This window comes from Mirounga angustirostris, unplaced genomic scaffold, assembly GCF_029215605.1.
Source record: "Mirounga angustirostris isolate CCGP_5_RB_7025 unplaced genomic scaffold, mMirAng1.0.hap1 SCAF_16, whole genome shotgun sequence".
Taxonomy (NCBI): domain Eukaryota; kingdom Metazoa; phylum Chordata; class Mammalia; order Carnivora; family Phocidae; genus Mirounga; species Mirounga angustirostris.
In genome coordinates this window covers 24071978-24094741 of record NW_026991724.1, presented here as the reverse complement: position 1 = coordinate 24094741, position 22764 = coordinate 24071978, and positions in this window count along the sequence as shown.

Genomic DNA, 22764 nt, shown 5'->3' with positions numbered 1-22764 from the left:
TTAGTTATGTATTAATTATGTATTACTGCCTAACAAATTACCCCAAACCTTGTTAGTTTAATACAACTCCTTTGTATTATTTTACAGTTGTTTTGGTGTAGGAATTCTGGCATAACATGGCTGGGTCCTCTGTTTTAAATTCTCACAAAACTGCAGTCAAGATATTGAGGAGGGGGGTCCCTGGATGGCTCAGTCGGTTAAGCGGCTGCCTTCAGCTCAGGTCAGGATCCCAGGGTGTGGGGATCGAGCCCCGCTTCGGGCTCCCTGCTCATCAGAGAGCCTGCTTCTCCCTCTCCCTCTGTGTGCTGCTCTGCCTATTTGTGCTCTCTATCTCTCTGTCAAATAAAAAAAAAAAAAAAAACCTTTAAAAGAAGATATTGAGGAGGGTTATGGTTTTATCTGAAGGCTTAAGTGGGTAAAGATCCAGATCCTAGCTCTCTACCCTGGTTGTTGGAAAGATTCAACTCGCAGGCTGTTGGTCCATTAGGGCCAACTATTTTTTGCCTTATGGACCTCTCCAGCATTGCACCTTGCTTCATCAAAGCCAGAAAGAAAGAGAGGGTGCCAAGAAGATAGAAGACTCAGTATTGTATGACTTAAACATGCAAGAGACAACTCATCACTTCTGCTGTATTCTGTTTGTTAATCTCTAGGTATAACCTTCACTCAAGGGCGAGGACTACTACAGGGATATAGATCCCAAGAAGGAGGGATGATTGTGGGTCATCTAATGTAGTCTTCCTATTATTGGTCCATAGTAAATGCTGGATATATTTTTGAAAAGATTTATAAGTAATTGAATAAGTCATGCCTTGGTCAACAAATACGTGTTAAGCGCTGTGCTTTGTGCTGGTGGTACTTAGGTGGTAACGGCAGAGGCCCTGCATTTTAGAGCATACAGTGAGGTAAGGGACACAGAGTTGTAAAATGCAATGCCATGCAATGAACCTGCTAACCTGTACTTCTTGTGGAATGAATAAAGTACACATGTGATTCAAATAGAACATAACTTTGTTGGATGAGTCGAGATGGAATTTCTTTAAAAGTATGGCAATGATGATCCATCATTTTGCATCTCTGGAGTTGGAAATAATGGAGAGAAGTACATTTCACATAGAGTAACATGTTTGTAAGGTGTGTGTGTGTGAAGCAGAGTGAGGGGCAGATAGATATTTGGACTAGTAGGATTTTTTCCCCTCGATTTTTCCCTAACAACGTGTGCTCTCCTATAAAGTTTGTTGAAGAACCATCTGTCCCATAGTCTTTAATTGACCCAGGGAAGGTCTATAAGGGAAGGCAGATAGCCCAGTAGATGAGAAGATAGGATACAGATGCAAAGAGGAACCCAGGTGTCATTGATTGCACAGTTGCCCTCGTCTCCAGAATTGTTCAGGTTAATTACACATTGGAGAAAATTGACTAGGTTAGAAGTTTTGAGCAAAACTGTTCTAAAACCAGTCCTTTCAGATGGAAAAGAGGAGGTCCTTTGACACCAGGGCATTTCTGAGGATGCATTGTGGATCTGAATTTAATGATCTGTAAACTTCCACATCTGTTGACAATTGCTGTCTACTGTATCCCAAAGAGCAAAGTGAAAGTGTGATTTTTAAAATGAGTCTACTGAAGGTTTTATTAAAATTATGAATAGAAATAAAGTGCATAGAACTGTGGAAGTGTCCTCTGGGAAGGACTCTCTTACTATGTTTTACACTTGATAAAAGAGATTGGTAAAAGTGAATTTTGAATATTCAAGAACATGATTCAGATTCATAACTAAATTCAAATCCTGGCTCTATTAGTTCCTAGCTATGGGTCCTTGGGTAAATCCCTTAACATCTATGAGCTTAAGAATCCTTATCTATAAAATTGGGATATAACTACTAACTACTTTGTGTTAAGAAGTCACTGAGTATTACTGTAGAAATCCTTCAACTTAGTAGGCATTTGTGTTTCTTTCCTTTTTTTGTTATATGCCCCAAGGTGTGAGGAAACATATCTCAGAATGCTTCCTGTCCTAGCCTCTTCATATACTCCATAATTTGACAGTGTTGTCTTTGACATTTTTGCCACTTGACCAGAAATCCATTATCAAGAACATTCCCCAAAACCTAGATTTACTCCATGTCAAGTCAGCTAAGGTGACTGTCTCCCAAGATTCCCAACACTGGTAGGATGGTGGGGCAAAGAGATGACATACCTAATCCAAAGAGAGACTCCTTGAGTATCCAATCATGGGTGGCCGATATTGCAATTTTCCAAGACCAGGTATACATTAAAGGTTTGGTTGTCTAGACCAAAGATTCTGAAGCTCTTATTGGTGATGACATTGGTTCTGGTGCCTTCTAAGAAGAGGTGATCTATTCATTCTCTGAATCTTAGAATTGTGCTGCATGGCATCTCAAACAGCACATATTCTAGCTAAGAGAAAAACTCAGCATTAGCAAATAGAAGGTGCCTAAGTTAAGGATTTGGAGTAGGGCAAGGCTCAAGTTGGAGATATTATACCCACCTGAAACTCTTTGAAGGAAACCTCATATTACAAATAGAACATGATTTGTGAAGGCAAAGGGAAGAGATGGTAAGAAATTAAATGAATCAAATATTGTTAGAAAATGTTTATGCATGATGGTCATATTTTAAAATGAATGAGATTTAGTGGATAGCAAACTAGGGGGAAGAAGGAATTTTCTTCCAGTTTCTCCAAATAATTGTCTAGTCTCACAGTTAACATTTTAGGCAGAAAAATTAAAAATTAAAAAAATTATAATTGTCAATGAAAAGTTCTTACTGGTTAAATCTTCCCTAGAAACTGACCTCAAGGACCATGAGCCCATAATTCTTGGTTCTTTCTTCCTCTTCCATATGACAGCGTTTTAGATACCCTACTCTGTGCCCTTCTCCATTACCACCACCACTACCTTCCCCCTACTCATAATCTTCTCTCATCCAGGCTTCTTACCTCACATTCCTTACCCACTACACATATCATGGTTTTAAGATGTCTCCTCATTCTGGTCATGCACCTGTCTTTGTCCAGAAAAAGGATGAAAAGTGAGGTATCCTGACTCTGCTACTTCTAGACATAGTTTCCTTAACTTTTCTGATTTTCATTTTCATATGAATAAACTGTGTAGAAATTGCCTACTTTGCATCTGTAAGTTGTTGGATGGGATAATATAGAAGCCTGTGTGTGAGGAAACTATAAAATGGCTAGAATACAGCAAGAATGAAATAATTGTTGGTTGTTATTGTTATTAGTAGTATAATATTATCATTACTATGACTATCACTGCTTTCCATTCTAGACTCGAAGCTTCTTGAGGATAGGGCTTTGGTTTTCTTATGCATGTCTCACCCAGTACCTAATATAAGACCTTAATAGATAAGGTAACCAAATATTTTGGCAGCTTGGACAACAGTTAGAAAAGAAAACTTAAATAAGAGTTGACAACATAGAAAAAAAAAAAAGATGCTGGAAATCTTCTCTAAGGAAATCTTTGGAGAATAATTAAGAAGGATAACGCCCAACTCTCAACACAGAACCTATCCTTTAATTGTAAAGCACATCAAGTCAAAGCAGATTTCATGAATTCTGAGACTGAAGCAACAGACTGAATGTTAGCACTCTGTGTAGTTAGGTAGAGCCAAAGTTTGAATACTCCTGACTGGGAGTCCACCTTAAATTCACATTTGCTGGGCATCTTCACAGGCTTCTCTCTTTGTTTGTCTGTTTGTTTGTTTGTTTTTTGGAAGGAAAACCCTGGCTTGAGGATGCAGAAAAAGTCATACTTCTACCTACTAGGCAGCTGAGGACAGTGTTACAGTTCATCATCACACACAGGTCCCCTGGGCTATTTATATTTAGGTAGAGACAGAAACCACACATAAGCAACTCTCCAAGCCAACAATGTGGTGGTCCTTTTTATTGATCATTATCTCTTACATATCTGAATAAGCTTAGGCTTCTGAAGGTGTAAAAAAATGCCCTGGAGGTATAGCTAGCAAAAATTAACACTCCACTGCACATCCTAATTAGGATTTAATTAGGGAATTAAAAAAATGCCGAGCACATGTTTTTAGCAAGCGCCTAATCACTGACTTATTGCTTGTAGGTTTTCGACATATTTTTCATTGTAAATATCCAATTATAATTGTCATTTAGGTCAGACTTTAAGAATTTGAATTCTTAAATAATGAGAACTTGTTTCTTTAAGCATAATGTCCTCTAGTATAGTTTTTACATCTTTTAATTTACTATGTATTCTACCCATTTCCTTCTCCTGACGTAGAATCTGAGTGGTGGTGTCCTCGTGATGTGATCTATTACTCTTCAACAAAGCCCTGCATCTTGTATTTACAACCAGTACATAAGAAAAAAAAAAAAAAAGTGACAACCACATCTGTGTTCTTGTTCCTGAGAGATTTGTCACAAACCATGACTGCACAACTGCAGTCTCTTTTTCATAGTGAATGTTGTGTGTATGCCTCCAACTCTAACCAAACTTCTGGAGTGATTTATAGCACATCTGTTTTGACCTGCCCCTGATAATATTCAAATTAAAGTCACAGTTGGAAAAGAATGTGGTCTGTGCCATGTGAGTTCCACTAAAGGTATAGAAACTGTTCCAAATTTGATTTGTGACCACTGTCATCAGCTTTTAAAAGCCACAGCTGATGGAGAATAATGTTTGATGTTGATTTTTTTTTAATCACACCACCATTATAGAAATAATAGGTTGCTACAGTGATAATCATTAGCTCCTTTCTGATGGTATTTCAGTGCCTTTTACAGCCACTTCTAATGACCATTGAACTGTTTGGTGTAATGAGTGAGAAGACTCCAACATCTTTATTCAAAAGTCACTAATGATAATTGCCACCTATCACTCCACAGCCTAGAACGTATGTCCACTGAATCCCATTATCATCACTGCAGGTCCACATCCCAACCTTACTAGACTCGAGTAATAAGGCCTAATTTATATCTGATCCTATGATGGCTGTAGTCATTTTTCTCAAATTCATGTTTTCTGTTGTGTCTGAATATCACTCGAGTCTAGAAAAAAATTTAAAGCTTTTATTGAAGAATCATAAATATGATTAGTGACAGTTTTAATGTCAGCAAATCAATGAAAAATTCACAACTATATTCATTTTTACAGTATGGAGTAATGTTTAAGAGCAAGGCTTCTGGAGTGTAATAAAATTGCATTTAAAATCTTTGTTCCATTGCTTAATAGCTGTTATATCCCCAGGCAATTCAGTGCTGAAGCTCAGTGTTCTGTCTCTAAAATGGGAAGAAGAATAGAGCTTTTTTTGATACGGTGGTTATCAGTATTAAACCCAAATAAAATAGCTATTATTATATCATTACTGTCATTACCATTATCATTCCCACCCTACATGCTTCTTTTTATAGGCAATGAAGACCCCCACCCAGTTACCAGAATAAGTACCCACTTGGGATTCCCTTGGGGTGAAACTTATTCACTTGTTCTTTCTTAGTTTTATGAAAATCACATGAAGGAGATAGCAGTATTTCTGTTTCATAGCTAAATAAGCTGAACTTACAGAAGTGAACTAAGTCTAATTTCAGAGAGCTAATAAATGGTAGAACTGGTGTAGCTCAATCCAAGTCTTGATTAAAGATACATAAGCACTACAATCTTTTGAAGAATTCATGAAGTGCAATCTGGTTAAAATACATACTTAGAGATGAGCCCAAAGAATGTATGGAGGAAAGCAGCAGTGGCATATGCTGCGTAAAATTTGCAGGTGTTAGGGGACTTCAGAAACTAAAACAATTCTTTGTGTACTCTTAAAGCTAAAAACAGTCATTAATGACATGATAGGAGCTATGTCATGTTAGAGATTATGGAAGAAAACATCTAGAAGTGAGACTGCTTAATTTTCATGACAGAAGGTTATCACAAAGGGACATAGATCTATCGCCACTACTCTGAAGTTAGAAACACAGACATGATCTAAATCACATTCATAATTAAGATGATTTATTGTATACTGTAGTTCTCTCATGGAAAATACTAGGACTTGGCTAGGAAACAATGATAGGGTTTAGATCTCATTCTAAGAGTAATTCAGCATTAATACTGTTAATTATCACTTTATAATTATAGAAGATTGTGAAATCGCGACAGTATTTTACCTCCTCCCATCAAGAGAGAGAGCTTATTTCCCTACCACATAAATACGGCTGGCTTTGTGATGTCCTGATCATGTGAGAATTTTCAGATCAAGACTCAACAGACCTTGCAGCTTCCACTCTGGTTGCTCTTAGAATCATTTGACTACCATGCAAACAAGCCAAGGCAAGCCTGCTAAGGGATGGGAGACAAAATGGAGAGAGGTCCCAGTCATGCCAGCCATCCCTATCCAGGCATATCATAGACCATCCAGCCCCAGGCAGCCTACAAATCCAAAAGCCTAGGTGGTATCAGCTAAGCCAGGCCCAAATCTGAAGAACTATTCATATGATCTCAACCTAAATTGGTGATTCACAAAATCATGAGCTACATAAATAGTTGTTGATTTAACTTACTAAATTTGGGGGTAGTTTGTTATACAGCAAGTGCTAACTGATATAAATTAGTCCAAACTCTTCTAATGTCCTAGTTTTGTGAAATGCTTCCTTAATATTTTGAGCTATTTTAGGAATTCTTCACAATTTTCCTATAAAAATATTTTTGTTTATTCAGTTTTTGAATAGAAATACATTCATGATTCAAATTTCAAAAGTTACGAAAGGATATAGGATAAAATTCTACTGTGTATTCCCCAAATATACCTTTTTTACCCAGAGGGAAATTATGTATAATTTAGTACTCTGAAGTATACTTCCCAAGGTATTTTAACCTTATAAAATATGTGTGTATTATATGATACAAATATTTTGTACCCATCTTCTCTGAGATGTTTTCTAGACTAACTTCCTCAAGTCATGACTCATTTATTCCTTTTTATTTTTTCTTAATTTAGACTTTGTTTTTAGAGTAGTTCTAGGTTCACAGCAAAATTGAAAGGAACAGAAATTTCCCATATACCTCCTGCCCCCACACATTTGTAGCCTTCGATATTATCAATACCCACCCCCCCACCACCAGATTGGTACATTTGTTACAGTGGATGACTTTACACTGATAAATTATAATCACCCAAAGTCCATAGTTTATTTTATGTTTTACTCTTGGTGTTTACAGTCTGTGAATCTGGACAAATGTGTAATGACATGTATTCATAGTTAGAGTATCATGTAGAATATTTTCACTGCTTTAAAAATCTTCTGTGATCTGCCTATTCATCCTTTCCCTTCTCCCCACCCCCTAATCCCTGGCAACTACTCATCTTTTTAACATCTTCATACTTGTGCCTTTTTCAGGATATCACATAGTTGGAATCATATGGTATGTAGCCTTTTCAGACTGGCTTCTTTTTATTTAATAACATGCATTTAAAATTCATTTATGTCTTTCATGGCTCAATAGTTTATTTCTTTTTAGTACTGAATAATATTTCATCGTCTGGATGTACCACAGTTTATTTATCCATTTACCTGCAGAAGGACATCTTGGTTGCTTCCAAATTTTGGCAGTTATGAATAAAACTGTTATCAACATCCATGTGCAGATTTTTGTGTGGACATAAGTTTTTAACACCTTTGGGTAAATACCCAGGAGTGTGATCGCTGGATCATATGGTAAAAGTATGTTTAGTTTTGCAGATAAACCTCTGCCAGATTGTCTTCCAAAGTGGCTGTACCATTTTGCATCCTCATCGACATTGTATGAGAGTTTTTGTTGCTCCACATCCTCACCAGCATTTGGTGTTGTCAGCGCTCTGGATTTTGACCATTCTAATAGATGGGTTGTATCTCATCATTGTTGTTGTTTTAAAAGTATTTATTTATTTATTTGAGAGAGAGAGAGAGTGGCGGGGAGGGGCAGAGGGAGAGAGAAAAAGAGACTCAAGCAGACTCCTCACTAAGCATGGGTCCTGACTTGGGGCTCAGTCTCACATGACCTGAGCTGAAGCCAAGAGTTGGATGCTTAACTGACTGAGCCACCCAGGCACCCCTCTCTTTGTATTTTAACTTGTATTTCCCTAATGACGTATGATGTGAAGTGTCTTTTTACATGAATATTTGCCAGTTGTATATCTTCTTTGATGAGGTGTCTGTTAAAGCCTTTGACCCATTTTTCAATCAGGTTGTTAGTTTTCTTATAGTTTTAAGAGTTCTTGGTATTATTTTGAATACTAGTCCTTTTCCAGATGTGTCTTACAAATATTTTCTCGGAGTATGTGGCTTGTCTTCTCATCTCTTAATATTGTCTTTTACAGAGCAGAAGTTTTTAATTTTAATGAAGTCCAGCTTATCAGTGATTTCTTTCATGGGTCATATTTTGTTGCTATATATGAAAATTCACTGCTATCCCCAAGGTTATCTATATTTCCTCCTATGTTGTCTTCTAGGAGTTTTATAGTTTTGTATTTTCCATTTAGGTCTTTTGAGTTAATTTTTGTGAAGGATATAAAATCTGTGTCCAGATTGATTTTTTGTATGTGGATGTCCAGCTGGTCCAGGGCTCTTTGCTATTTGCTCCATTGTATTGCCTTTTGCTGCTTTGTTAAAGGTCAGTTGACTATATTTGTATAGGTCTATTTTGGGGCACTTCACTCTGCTTGTTTGATCTCTTTGTCTGTTCTTTCACCAGTACTACAGGATCTTGATTAATGTAGCATTATAGTATGTCTTGAAGTTGGATAGTGTCAATGTTTTAACTTTATTATTCTTCCTTCAATATTATGTTGACTATTTTGGGTCTTTTTCCTCTCCATATACTTCAAAATTGTTTTGTTACTATCTATAGATAACTTTCTGGAATTTTTACTGAAATTGCTTTTAATCTGTAGATCCAGTTGTGAAGAACTGACATCTTGATAATATTGAATTTTCCTATCTATGAACATGGAATATCTCTCTATATTTTTAAGGTGTTCTTTGATTTTATTCATCACAGTTTTGTAGTTTTACTCATCAATCTTGTACATATTTTGCTATATTTATATCTAAATATTTCACACATTGGGTGCAGATGTAAATGAGATTTTAAAAATTTCAAATGACACTCGTTCATTACTGGTATATAGGAAGGCAGTTAACTTTTATATATTAACCTTATGTCCTGCAACCTTGCTTTAATTGCTTACTAGTTCCAGAATCTGTGTGTGTATGTGTGTTTGCATGAATGCATGTTTCTAGCCTTTTAGATTTTCTATGTAGATGGTTATGTCATCTAAAAGAAAGACAATATTACTTCTTTTTTTCCCAATAAGAATACCTTTTATTATATTTTCTTGCCTGTTTCATTACCTAGAATTTCCAGTATAATGTTGAAAGGGAGTGACTAGTGGTGATATCCTTGCCTTGTACCTCATCTTAGAGCGAAAGCTTTGTTTTTCACTCTTAAGTATGGTATTAACTGTAGGCTTTTTGTATGTGTGTGTGTGTGTGGATATTCTTTACCAAGCTGAAAAAGTTCCCCCTCTATGCCTAGGTTACTGAGAGTTTTTATCAGGAAAAGGTATTGGATTTTTTTCTAATGCTTTTTCTTCATCTATTGATACGATCATGTGATTTTTCTTTTTTCTTTTTTTTTTTTTTTAAAGATTTTATTTATTTATTTGACAGAGAGAGACATAGCGAGAGAGGGAACACAAGCAGGGGGAGAAGGAGGGGAGAAGCAGGCTTCCCCGCGGAGCAGGGAGCCCGATGTGGGGCTCGATCCCAGGACCCTGGGATCACGACCTGAGCCGAAGGCAGATGCTTAACGACTGAGCCACCCAGGCGCCCGTGATTTTTCTTTTTTAACTGATGTGATGGATAATATTGATTTTCAAATGTTGAATCAGCCTTACATATCAAAATAAATCCCAGTTGGTCATAGTATATAATCCTTTTTATATATTGTTGGGTTCAATTTGCTAATATTTTTTACTTTCTTATAATGTAGTTTTCTTATAATGTCTTTGTCTGATTTTGGTATTAGGATAATCATGAACTCATTGAATGAGTTAAGAAGTAAGCATCTGCCTCTACCCTCTGAAAGAGATTGTAGAGATTTGATGTAATTTCTTCTGTAAGTGTTAGGTATCATTCACCAGTGTATCCATGTGGGCCTGCTGCTTTCTGTTTTGGAGGGTTATTAATTATTGATTCAACTTATTTAATAGATACATGCCTATTCTGATTGTCTATTTCTTTGTGACTTTTCACAAATTGTGTCTTTCAAGGTTGGTCTATTCCATCTAGGTTATCAAATTCGTAGGCAAAGAATTATTTATATTATTCCTTTATTATCCTTTTAATATCCATAGGTATGGTAGTGATGCCACTTATTTTCATTTCTGATATTAGTAATCTATGCCCTCTGTCTTTTTCTCTTGGTTCGCCTGGCTACAGTTATGACTTTTTTCAGTGAGGTTTATCCTAATCTCCCTCCTTAATTTACAACCTGATTCCCAAAGCACTCCTGATCCTACTTAGTGGCTTTAATTTTTTATAGCAATACCACTTTCTAATTTATTATGCATGTTGTTTATTTATCATAGTTAATATTTACCTCCATACTCAAAACTTCGATGAGGAAAGGGGTAATTTTGTGCCTTGTTTGGATATTTTTCAAGGACCTAGCATATTTCCTGCACATAATAGATGCTCAACCAATACATTGAATCAGTAACCACATCCTGAAGATGATAAAAATGTCTTAGGGAAAACTTCATTTAAAAAATCAAAGCTATCACTTAATATCATATTCAGAGTAAGTATGTGTAGCTTTGATTCATTTACACAACTAATATTTACTAAATGCAAGGTAATGTTCCTTGGTGCTATGAGGAATAAAATTATTAAATAGACATTATATTTTCCCTCAAATTGATTGATTGAAACTGATAGGGTATTAGATATATCATAAAATGCTTGCCACATAGTAGAATATTAACTGATTCTTTATACAAAGCTGCTAAAAAGCATTTATTACTAATAACTCAGTGAATTAGAAAAAGTTAAGTAACATAAAAGTGGCATGGACAAGTTGTTTCTGATTCAGGAGAAAGTGTAGTTGCTTTTTATTGAAATAATGGGGGCTTTTCATAGGGGGGGTAATATGTGATTTGTGCTTTGAAGAATATATAGAACTTAGGTTAAGAGGAAGATAGGTTGGCTGTTGAGTAAAGAAATTGTGGTAGTAAAGAACAAGGCATATGCAGAGAAGAAGCTGGTAGGAGTGGGTCATAGAAAATCCTAAAAACTAGTTTAACACATTTATCTGATGAACATTGTCCCCCATGTGCTTTTTTTTTTTTTTAAGATTTTATTTATTTATTTGACAGAGAGATAGAGAACACAAGTAGGCAGAGTGGCAGGCAGATGGAGAGGGAGAAGCAGGCTCCCCTGAGCAGGGAGCCAGATGTGGGGCTCGATCCCAGGACCCCAGGATCATGACCTGAGCCGAAGGCAGCTGCTTAACCGACTGAGCCACCCAGGTGCCCCCCCACATGTGCTTTTTGTAAGATACATGCTCAGCATGACACCTTGAATATAGCTAATTAACAACCTTTCATCATGTTAATGAAAATGATCTTAATTGTTTTAGGGACATACTGGTCACCCCACTATGGGTATCTTTGTTTTTAAGGTCGTCCATTATTAGAGAAATGTGAGATATAGGGGTGTGTGTGTGTGTGTGTGTGTACATGTGTATTATACTGAATTTTCAAACTGGGTATTAATAATATGAGTGGAATAGTTTGATTTCAGAAAATAAGATTTGTAAAGTCATGGTGAAGGTGGCCAGTTGAACTGCATTTGTTGTATCGGTGGACTTTAAGATAGTATTCTCTGACTGAAAAGTTATTTTTGCCCATTGCTATAGTGGCGATTCCAATTTTGTTGTTGTTGTTGTTCCTTTTGGTAACCACATTCATTGTTTTCAGTCCTGCTTCTAAAGGAAGAGGTTGTTATTTTCCTACATTCAGAGAATGTGCTGACCAAGCTAGTGAACAAGTACAACCCCCTTTGTATTTCTAAGTTGTAAGCTAAAGGACTGGCATACAGGTATATGGCGAAACGTGGAAATGAAAGAAAGCAAATGAAATATGGTCACACAAGAGGAAGAAAATGTTATCTCCAAAGCATCTTGTTTTAAACTTGGGATGTTTTTGTGTCAAGATAAATGTTTTGTTTTTTTTTTTTTCCTTTCTTTTTTAAAAAGATTTTATTTATTCAGAGAGAGTGAGAGAGCGAGCACGTGAGAGAGAGAGAGCACGAGCCTGGGTGGGGGTGGGGGGCAGAGGGAGCAGACTCCCTGCTGAGCAGGGAGTCCAATGTGGGGCCTGATCCCAGGACTCAAGGATCATGACCTGAGCCAAAGGCAGACACTTAATTGACTGAGCCACCCAGGTGCCCCAAGATAAATGTTTTTCAAGATTGATTCTTCTGGGGCACCTGGGTGGCTCAGTTGGTTAAGCGTCTGCCTTCGGCTCAGGTCACGATCCCAGAGTCCTGGGATCGAGTCCCGCATCGGGCTCCCTGCTCCTTGGGAGCCTGCTTCTCCCTCTGCTTCTCTCTCTCTGTCTCTCATGAATAAATAAATAAAATCTTAAAAAAAAAATCTTTAAAAAAAAAAGATTGATTCTTCTAACACTTTTTATTAGACAATTAGAACTAGAAGGGTCATTGGAAATTAACTGGTTGAGCATTTCTCATATGGGATAAAATAAAAGACTCTTTGAAAAACAAGACCTTTGAGCCCCAATTCAGAGAATATGTTGGCAGAAGAGCTAGAAGTAAGTATATGGCAAAGTTACCTTTGAGGGATGAGGCAATGAATGGGCAATGAGAAGAGGACACTTTTTCTATGGATGCCAGGCAAAAGAAATCTTGAGGAAAAACTGAAACTAATGGTTTCACGATTAAAGTCATGAATGGGTTTTGGTGCAAAATGTTTTAGGGTCAAACTAAATGTAATTGTTTTGAAGTTTTATAAAAGTATTTTTATATGCATTCAAATTTATCCATTATAAGTATATACTTTGATCAGTTCTGTTTAGTGAATATAGTCAAGCAATCACCAACAAAATTAAGATATAAAACACTTCAGTTGATCCTTGGTTCAAGACAGCAACATATTTTCTTCTGTATTTTAGTTTTGCCTTTGTAGAACTGTCATACAAATAGAACCAAACAGTATATAGTCTTTTGTGTTTGGTGTCTTGGCTTAATTATTTTGAGATTTATCCACATTATTACATTTAGTAGGAGTTTATACATTTTTATTTACTGAGTAATATTCCATTGTATGGATATATCACAGTTTATTCTTTCTTTATTTGATAGCTATTAGCTTGTTTACATGTTTTTGGCAATTGAGTATAACGCTTCCATAAAAATTTGCATATATGTCTATGTGTATGTATGTTTTTATTTCTCTGTAGCATATACTTTGGCTGGAAATCTTTTATCTATATTCTCAAATGGGATTACTTATTAAGTTGTGTTATTTATATATTCTACATTTATGTCCTCTGTCAGACATATTTTTTCTCAGTCTATGGGTTACCTTTTCTTTTTTAATTGTGTGTGTGCATCAGCAAAACTTTCAATTTTGATGAAATCTGAATTTTTCTCTTAAGGTTTGTTCTTTTTGTTTACAATTCAAGAAGTGCTAGATTAACCCAAAATCACAACTCTTTTCTCCTATGTTTTCTTATAGAAATTGTGTGGGTTTTGCTCTCCCATTTCAAGCTATGTCCCATTTTGAATTAATTTTTATATATGGTTTGATGAAAGGGTCAAGACTTACTTCCATGTGAGCATTTAGTTATTTCAAAACCATTAGTTGAAAAGACTGTTCTCTCTCTCTTTATTATTTTGACATTTTCTTTAAAGATTTATTTATTTCAGAGAGAGAGAGATATAAGCTTGAGCAGGAAGAGCAGAGGGAGAGGGGGAGAGAATCTACAGCAGACTCCATGCTGAGCACAGAGCCCAACTTGGGGCTTGATCTCACAATCCTGAGATCATTACCTGAGCTGAAACCAAGAGTTGAGCGCTTAACCAGTTCCACCACCCAGGTGCTCCTCTGTTGATATTTTTGTGTGAAATTGTTTTTGAATTCATCATTCTCTTTCACTGATTTATCTTCTATGCCTGTGCTGATACCCAAATGTTCTGATTACTGTAACTTTATAGAAGTCTTCACATCAGGATTAGTAGTCCTCCAACATTGCTTTTCTTTTTATTTATAATTTATTACAGAAAATTATTATTATATAATTATTATAATATTTAAATTATTTTGCCTATTCTAGGTCCTTTGAATTTCCATATAGATTTTAGAATCAGATTCTTAGTTTGACCTTAAAATCCTGCTGGCATTGGTTGACCCTATAGATTTAAAGGTAGAGTTGCCCTTTTAACACTACTAAGTCTTTCATTCAATGAACATGGTATATCACTCCATTAGTTTAGGTCTTACTTACTCTCATTCCTGCATTTGTAGCTTCTAGTATACAAGTTTGGCATACTTTTATTAAATTTATTACTAAATATTTTAGTCATATTGATTTATGGTTATGCTTTTATTAACTGATTGTAATTTCATACTTTTATTGATTGTGTGTTTTTTAATCTTATTTTAACTTTTATTTTTGGATTGCTTGCTAATTAATTTTTGCATATTGGTATGTATCCTGTTAGATATGTGTGTATAAAAATGTAATACATGTTTTGTTCACACCTTTTTCTTAAAATGATCACCCTAATTTGTGATCACTGACAGAAAGCCTTAGGCCGAGCATTGACTGAATGCAAACCTTGTATTATTTAAGATAAAACTATTATAACATGAAGAACTATTAAAACTATAGAGAACACATTATGGAATAGAGGCACATAGACATTTTCTTAGATTTTGTTGAATACATAAAACACTAGTAGTTTTTTTATCTTTTTTTTTTTTTTGGCTGGGAACACTTAAATTCCACTATCTTAGCAAATTACAATTATGCAGTATATTATCAACTATAGCCACTATGTTAGCATTAGATAATCAAACCTTATTCGTCTTTTTTTTTTTTTTTTGAGATTTTATCTATTTATTTGACAGAGACACAGTGAGAGAGGGAACACAAGCAGGGGGAGTGGGAGAGGCAGAAGCAGGCTTCCCGCGGAGCAGGGAGCCTGGTGCGGGGCCTGATCCCAGGACTCTGGGATCATGACCTGAGCCGAAGACAGACGCTTAACGACTGAGCCACCCAGGCGCCCTTATTCATCTGTTTTTAATAACAAAGTATTTTTCAAAGAATATCATAAAGTCAACATGCAATTTTAGACCTGGAATATATTCGTAAGGCAGATAACCGATAAAAGTAGAAGATAAAGGTAAAAGACCTACTCAGATGATAATGGAATTTCCAAAAATTATTTTTCAGTGAAAAAAGTAGTGTAGTGTAAATAATACAATGCAACTGTTGTAAAACTAAAAAAATGTAAAATTGAAAAACTTGATGTCTATATGAGTATATGGTATGAGTATATATGTCAGTGAGGAAAATCTGGTTGATTAACCCTGTTATTAAATGCTACATGGGGAAAAAGGCAGAAATATGACCAGGAGGAAATAAACAAAAAAGGAACTTAAAATCGATAAATTAATAAAATTGTGCATTTATGTAATACAAAGCATACTTTTCTAAATAAATTAAAAGAAACATTTGTAATCATGGCCATTATTTATATATTGTTCATTTTTTCCTGGGAGCATGCTTTCAAATTCCACTCAATCTTTATCCAAGTTTCAGGGCATATTGTTATTATCCTCGGTTAACAAATGAAGAAATTAATGTTAGCACATTTACTTCAGTTGTCAGAGTTCACAGATCTGGAAAGGGGTACAGCTGCATTACACCCGAGCAGGTGCACTGTAGTCTATTGTCTTTCCCAGCACTGTACCAATATTTCTTTCTCCAGTTTTATTGGGATTTTACTGACAAATCTGTGGGATATTTAGAGTATACAGAGAAATGATTTTATACAAAAATGTGAAAGGATTCCCTTTGAGTTAAATAACACATGCCTAGACTCAAGTACTTACTTGTGTGTGTGTGTGTGTGTGTGTGAGAGAGAGAGAGAGAGAGAGAGAGAGAACACTGAAAGTCAACTCTTTTAGCAAACTTCAATTATACAGTATTACACAATATTGTATAATTATACAATAAAATGTAACAACTCCATGTTACATATTAGATCCTCAGAAATTATTAATCATCTAACTGCAAGTTTACTCTTTACCAGTCTGTCCCTATTTTCACCACACCCTATCCCCTGGAAAACACATTTTTACTTCTGGTTTCTGTGAGTACAACTATTTAAATTTAGATACCATCCATGTGATACTATGCAGTATTTCTTTTTCTCTTTGTCCTACTTCACTTAGCATAATACCCTCCAGATTCATCTATGTTGTTGCAAATGGCAGAATTTCCTTACTTTTAAGGCTGAATAATAATTCCAGGGTGTGTGTGTGTGTGACATTTTCTTGATCCATTCCTTGGCTATTGTGAATAATGCTGCAGTGAACACAAGAGTACAGAGATCTTTCTAGGTAATGGTATTGTTTCCCATGGATATATACCCAGAAGCAGGGTTGCATGGTAGTTCTGTTTTTAATTTCTTGAGGAACTTATATGCTGTTTTCCATAACAGCTGTATGAGTTTGCAAATCCCCCAGCAGTATATAGGGTTCTCTTTTCTCTACAACCTCCTAGCATTTGCTGGCTCTTTACTTTTTGATAATAGCCATCCTAACAGGTGTGAAGTGATATCTCAGTGTGGTTTTGATTTGCATTTCTGTGATGATTAGTAATGTTGAGAACTTTTCATGTTCCTACTGGCCATTTGTATGTCTTATTTCAGAAAATGTTTACTCAGTTCTTTTGCCTGTTTTTAAAAAGTTTGTTTTTGCTTTTGAGATGTATTAGTTTCTTGTATGATGATGTTCTAAAATTCATATTTTAGAGAGAAGTCTTTGTGGAGCAGGTAGATTATCATAGGTTAGAAATAAGAGCTAGTATGGTTAGTTAGGTTGATATATTTCCAGAAGAAGTAGAGTAATATATCTCCTTAAGAAATGACACTAAAGAGAAAGATAAAAAATAGTTTTAAGATACTAATATATAACAGTTGATTTGGAAGTAAATGGGAGAAAGATGTTGAGAATGATTTCTAGGATTCTTTTTTTTTTTTTTTTTTTAAGATTTTATTTATTTATTCCTGACAGAGAGAGAGGCAGAGGGAGAAGCAGGCTCCCAAGGAGCAGGGAGCCCTATGCGGGACTTGATCCCAGGACCCTGAGATCATGACCTGAGCCGAAGGCAGACGCTTAACCATCTGAGCCACCCAGGCGCCCGATTTCTAGGATTCTAATACGAATGATTATATTGCAATATCAAAGAATGATATAGAGAAAATGCAGGCAGAGGAACAAATTCGGAAAATGTTTTGGAGGGGTAGGTAAAGGGTGTTTAATGAATTCAGTTTGGTCTTGTCAAATTTGAGCTGCCAGTAGGATATGTGTTTGATGATATCCACTGCACAGTTGGAAGTCTAGTGCCTAAAGCAACACATAGATTGAGGTGTCAATTTCCAGGTCATCAGCATAGAGAAAGCAGTGGAAAGTATAGGCAGGGATGTACACTGAACAAATACCAAGATCAAAAACCTAGAAAACACTGCCAAAAGTCAGACCTGGGGGAAAATTCAATGAAGACATAGAAGACCAAGTCCAAATGTTAGAAGCAATACAGAGAGGAAATTTTATCCTGAAAGCAGATGAAGAGTTTTAAGATGAGGAGTAGTCAAGTTAGTCAATATGGTGGACTAAGCTGATTTCAGATATCTCTTTTTGCGAAAAGTCCACAATTACGCTAGATAAAATGTATTTTTAAAATAGTTAATATTGAAAGCCAGAAAAGAAGTCTCAGGGAACTAGAACTTAGAAGAAACTAAAATTTAAAGATACACAAACATTTGGAATAAACAAAAAAGATCAGAGTGTCTTCAAAAGAAAATTGCATTGTTTAAACACAGTCTTCTGTGCTATCTGACCCAAATCTTTCATTGTCTTTGAGCTATTTTACAGTTCTATAAATTGAAATCTGATAGCAATGCAAAATAAATCTTGTCTATAGAGATGCAAGTTTATTCTTTTAGGGGAGGTTTAAATGGATTCCCCTTACCTCATGGGGGAAAAAAGCTAATTTTGCATCCGTCTGTAAATTCATGCCTATGTTTCTTTATTCTACAGAAGTGATTTCTTCTTTAATTTGTCCTTAGAAACTGCTGTATCTTCTGCCAGGCTTACTCTTTAAACAAGGAGTTAAATACAACATTCAATGCAAGTTTATTTTATATCCATATGAGTCATTATCTTACCTTTTAAAAAACATTATACTTTAACAAAGGTGAGAGAGAATTCAGCCTCAGTAGCCAACATGTTACAGAATCACATAATCTTGAAGGCTTGGGACATTGATTTCTATTCAAGGCTGGGAGAGAAGATCTAAGATCCATGTATGAGAGGAGTAGGAACCTCAGAAGTTTTTCCTATCCATACAAAGAGACTGAAGAACTCTCACTGGTCATGCTTGTGATAAAGAAACTAGGCAATAGCCAGTGCCAAAGATGGAAAAATTGATGGATGTTTAAGATAAAGAATCTAAGCTTGCTCATAAGAGGTTGTAGGATTTTTCTTTCCCATTAACCATGTGTGGTATTGGGGATCTCAAGGTGAGAATAAACATAAAATCTATTTCAGAATGTGAACACACTTGCGGTGACAAATGCGAAGCCATTCTATAGGAATGCATCCATGACCCAGACAAATGGATTCCCAAGAAAACAGTTCCTCTGAAAACTTACAGCCAAAAATTACTAGATACTGCAACAATCAGCAAAATTCACACCCTGAAATTGATGCTGATGCAACAACCTCCAAGAGACTGTATTTTTCTGAATATCTCAAAAAATTTTTTTTCCCCCAAAGAAGCAGAATTCGTGAGGCAAGAACACATTTCTGTGAAGGATAAAATGGATTTTTAAATATAGAAATGTTTTTAGAGGGCGCCTGGGTGGCTCAGTTGGTTAAGCGACTGCCTTCGGCTCAGGTCATGATCCTGGAGTCCTGGGATCGAGTCCCACATCGGGCTCCCTGCTCAGCAGGGAGTCTGCTTCTCCCCCTGACCCTCCCCATTCTCATGCTCTATCTATCTCATTCTCTCTCTCAAATAAATAAATAAATAAATAAATAAATAAATAAATAAATAAATAAAAAAAAAGGTTTTTTAGAAATAAAAAGGGTTAGTGGAAAAAAAATCAATAGCAGCATTGAATACTAGATTAAAATAGAATTAATGAATTGTCTGCTAGACATAAATTACTCAAAAGAAGGAAGAGATAAATAATGTGAAACCATGGAAGAGAAATTAAGAGATGGAAAAGAGAATGAAGTGATCAAAGGGGAGCAGAATTTGCCACCCCAAAATATGCCTCTTGGACTTAAGGATTCTTTTAGGCTGGTTATTAAGAAATAGCAGACAGGAGGGAGGGGGTGGGGGGATAGAGTAACCGGGTGATGGATATTAAGGAGGGCATGTGTGGGGATGAGCACTGGGTGTTATATTCAACTAATGAATCGTTGAACATTACAACAAAAACTTGTGATGTAACTATATGCAGGGTAACTGAACATAATAATAATAATAATAATAATAATAATAATAATAAATAGCAGATCCAGGAGAAGCTCGGAAAACTGAGTAGAAGTTACCACTTGTAAAGGATACTTATAAAGGAAATCTTCATTTGTAAGAATGTCTCCCTCTGTGTACCTGGAAGAGGAGGGTGACTTAATCATAGAAACTCTTTTATCATTGGAGAAGGTAGCTACTGAAATCTTCCTAACAATCTTACCTTGTTTCTTCTGACTGTCCTGGTAAGCTGCCATAACTGGCTTCCACCCTTCCCTCAACATCTTTTGTCTTTAGCTGGAGATGGTATTTTAGGTGATGGCTGGGGCCATTTCAGGGAGTTATGCAGATTTCCTAGGTATCTCTCATGTACACAGGAGGCATACATGTGATGCAACTTTGGTTTGCTTTTCTCCTACTAGTCTTTCTTTTATTACAGGGGTGTCTCAACCAAGAACCTAAAAGGATAAAGCAAAAATTATATTTTTCTCCCCTACATAATCTTAAATTTTCTTGTAGGTCCTTATCTAAAGGGAAAAGGTGACATAGGAGAGGCAATAGGACAAATATAATCTTAGATCGAAAAAACAAACATTCTAGATTCCATGTTAAAAAAAAAAACCAAAAACCTGGATAGCCTGATAACCACAGCAAAACCTCAGAGACAAAGAGCTGACACTTTCTGAAACATTGTCTCCTATCTTTAAGACGAGGGTTTACACGTATCTATTGGATTATAAATATAAAAGGAAATATGAACACAGGCTAAATTTTATAAAGCCCACTTTACTTTTCTTAGCCTATTATAAATTGAAGCAAAATACTTACTTTGTTTCCCAAAGGACTTGTGAGTTTATAGTTGATAATTGAGAGAATATGAGTCAAAATCATGTGACTTCTGAATAATAATACATAGAGAGTTGAAAAGGAAAATAATTATAAAAATCGGTGAGAGATTTAAGATGCCAGGGTATGTAATAGAAACGGATATCTGTTATAACTAAAGTGAAGATTGAATCTTGATGTTTTCATTTTCTACTAAGAATGAAATTCATGGGTTCACCAGGAAGGAGTAACATTCCTTTCCAGAAGAAGAATTTGTCCTCGGGATGTTCATGTTAAGAATCATTGAACGATGTAATTATCAATTCCCTAGATTATAATATGTGCCAAAAATATAAAGATCCTTTTCTTATATACCCTGTGGTCACCCAGAACCTAGTATCATACCACAATCTTGACTGACAATTCGTGGGATGACAAATAGAGAATGTAAAAAGTAGGTGTGTTTAAATATGGCATTCTCTGGTTATCTTTTTAAATAAAGAGATAAAATTGGAGTATCTCAAAGAGTGGAATATATTTTAAAAAATGATACGGTTGGCTAAGCTGGCTGATTCTCTACTATGAAAAATATTTCTGCGGTGAAGAGGAAAAAACAAAAAAACAGCTATTTTCTTAAAAATGCAAAAAATTGTATTTTTTCGACATGTTTCTGTCAAACCATACTTGAAATTATATACCACCATCCACAAACATTTCTTGCAAGTGTTTGTAATGCTTTATATCACAAATTGCTAGGTGCATTTTTGAGTTTGAAATTGGGAAGCTTGATTTTGATGTCTTTTAATTTCTTTAGATTCATATGGCATTGTTTCCCATCTCATTGAATTGTGTCAAAATAGAGTAAGAAGAGACCTAGGTTATTTTCCTAATACATGAAAGAAATATCTAGGCTCAGGGATTTGGGAGACATTGGGAGATAATTATTAGGTTGCTTGAGTCAAGAAGGAAAATTTCTAGCTGAAATGTAGTGCTCTATTAAAAAATCTACATTCTCTGCCTGACAAGTGAAGTACGTTGTTGGATATAGAGAGAAAAGGTATGCTAATTTAATTATCTTGAGCACTAAATACCCAATGGCAAAACTATCACATGTTGATTTTTAAATTAACCTATTTTAAAAACAGGAGGCAGTATGCTGGCTTGAGAGTGATTTTTTGGGGTTAGAAGAATCTGGATTTTAATCTTGGTTTCACTGGACATACTTGATGAAGTTATTTTATCAACGGAATAAGAATAAAATATGAATATGAATATGAAGTGTTCCTAGAGTGTTGAGTGAAATAAAAAATTAAAAGGGCCTCCCACATTTTGCGGGTCCGTGGTGACTGTATTTTTTAGAAACTGGTGTAAGTATTGTTTATATTTATGTTCCTGTCTACCCTAAATGAATATCTTCAGATACTTACAGATAATTTTTTGTAAATTCTCTCAAACTGTTCCTCTTTTTTTCCTCGCTGTGTTCCTATAATTTTTTAGGGGGAGAGGTTGCCCGTGTTCCTATAATTTTTTTTTTTTATATAAGGAACTTTCCTTTTCTCTCGGAGCATTCCAGTGTCCTTACTCCAATTCCATGTCCTCATTCTAGCATTGAATTAATCTAAATTTACACCAGTATAATCAGGTATTTCTCATCTTACTGCTCTTCACTGTTGACTAATCTCTACTCTTTGCCTTACTGCAGCAGATTCTTCTTATTCCAGCTCTTAACCTTCTTATCACAGCTATAATACATCACTAACCATTTTAGAAAACATCCTATGCTTGCTTACAGTTTACCACCCTTGTGCATGCCTACCAACCCTACTGTCCTCCAACTGTGAACTCATTATCTAAAGCTAGGTTTAATTGTGACATTCTCCTTAAATCAGTGTCAGGGATTCACATTCACACACTGCTCAGGGTGGCTTACACACTCATAGGGCATATACATGTAACTTTATTATAGCATTTAGCATATGTATAGTTCTATCCTCCATTGCAATGAAACCCCTAGATAACAGGAAGTGTAGCTATTCATGTTTCTATCCTAGGATTTAGAATACGGTACACAATCATTAAATGTCTACGGTGCACAGAATGAACTGAAAACTG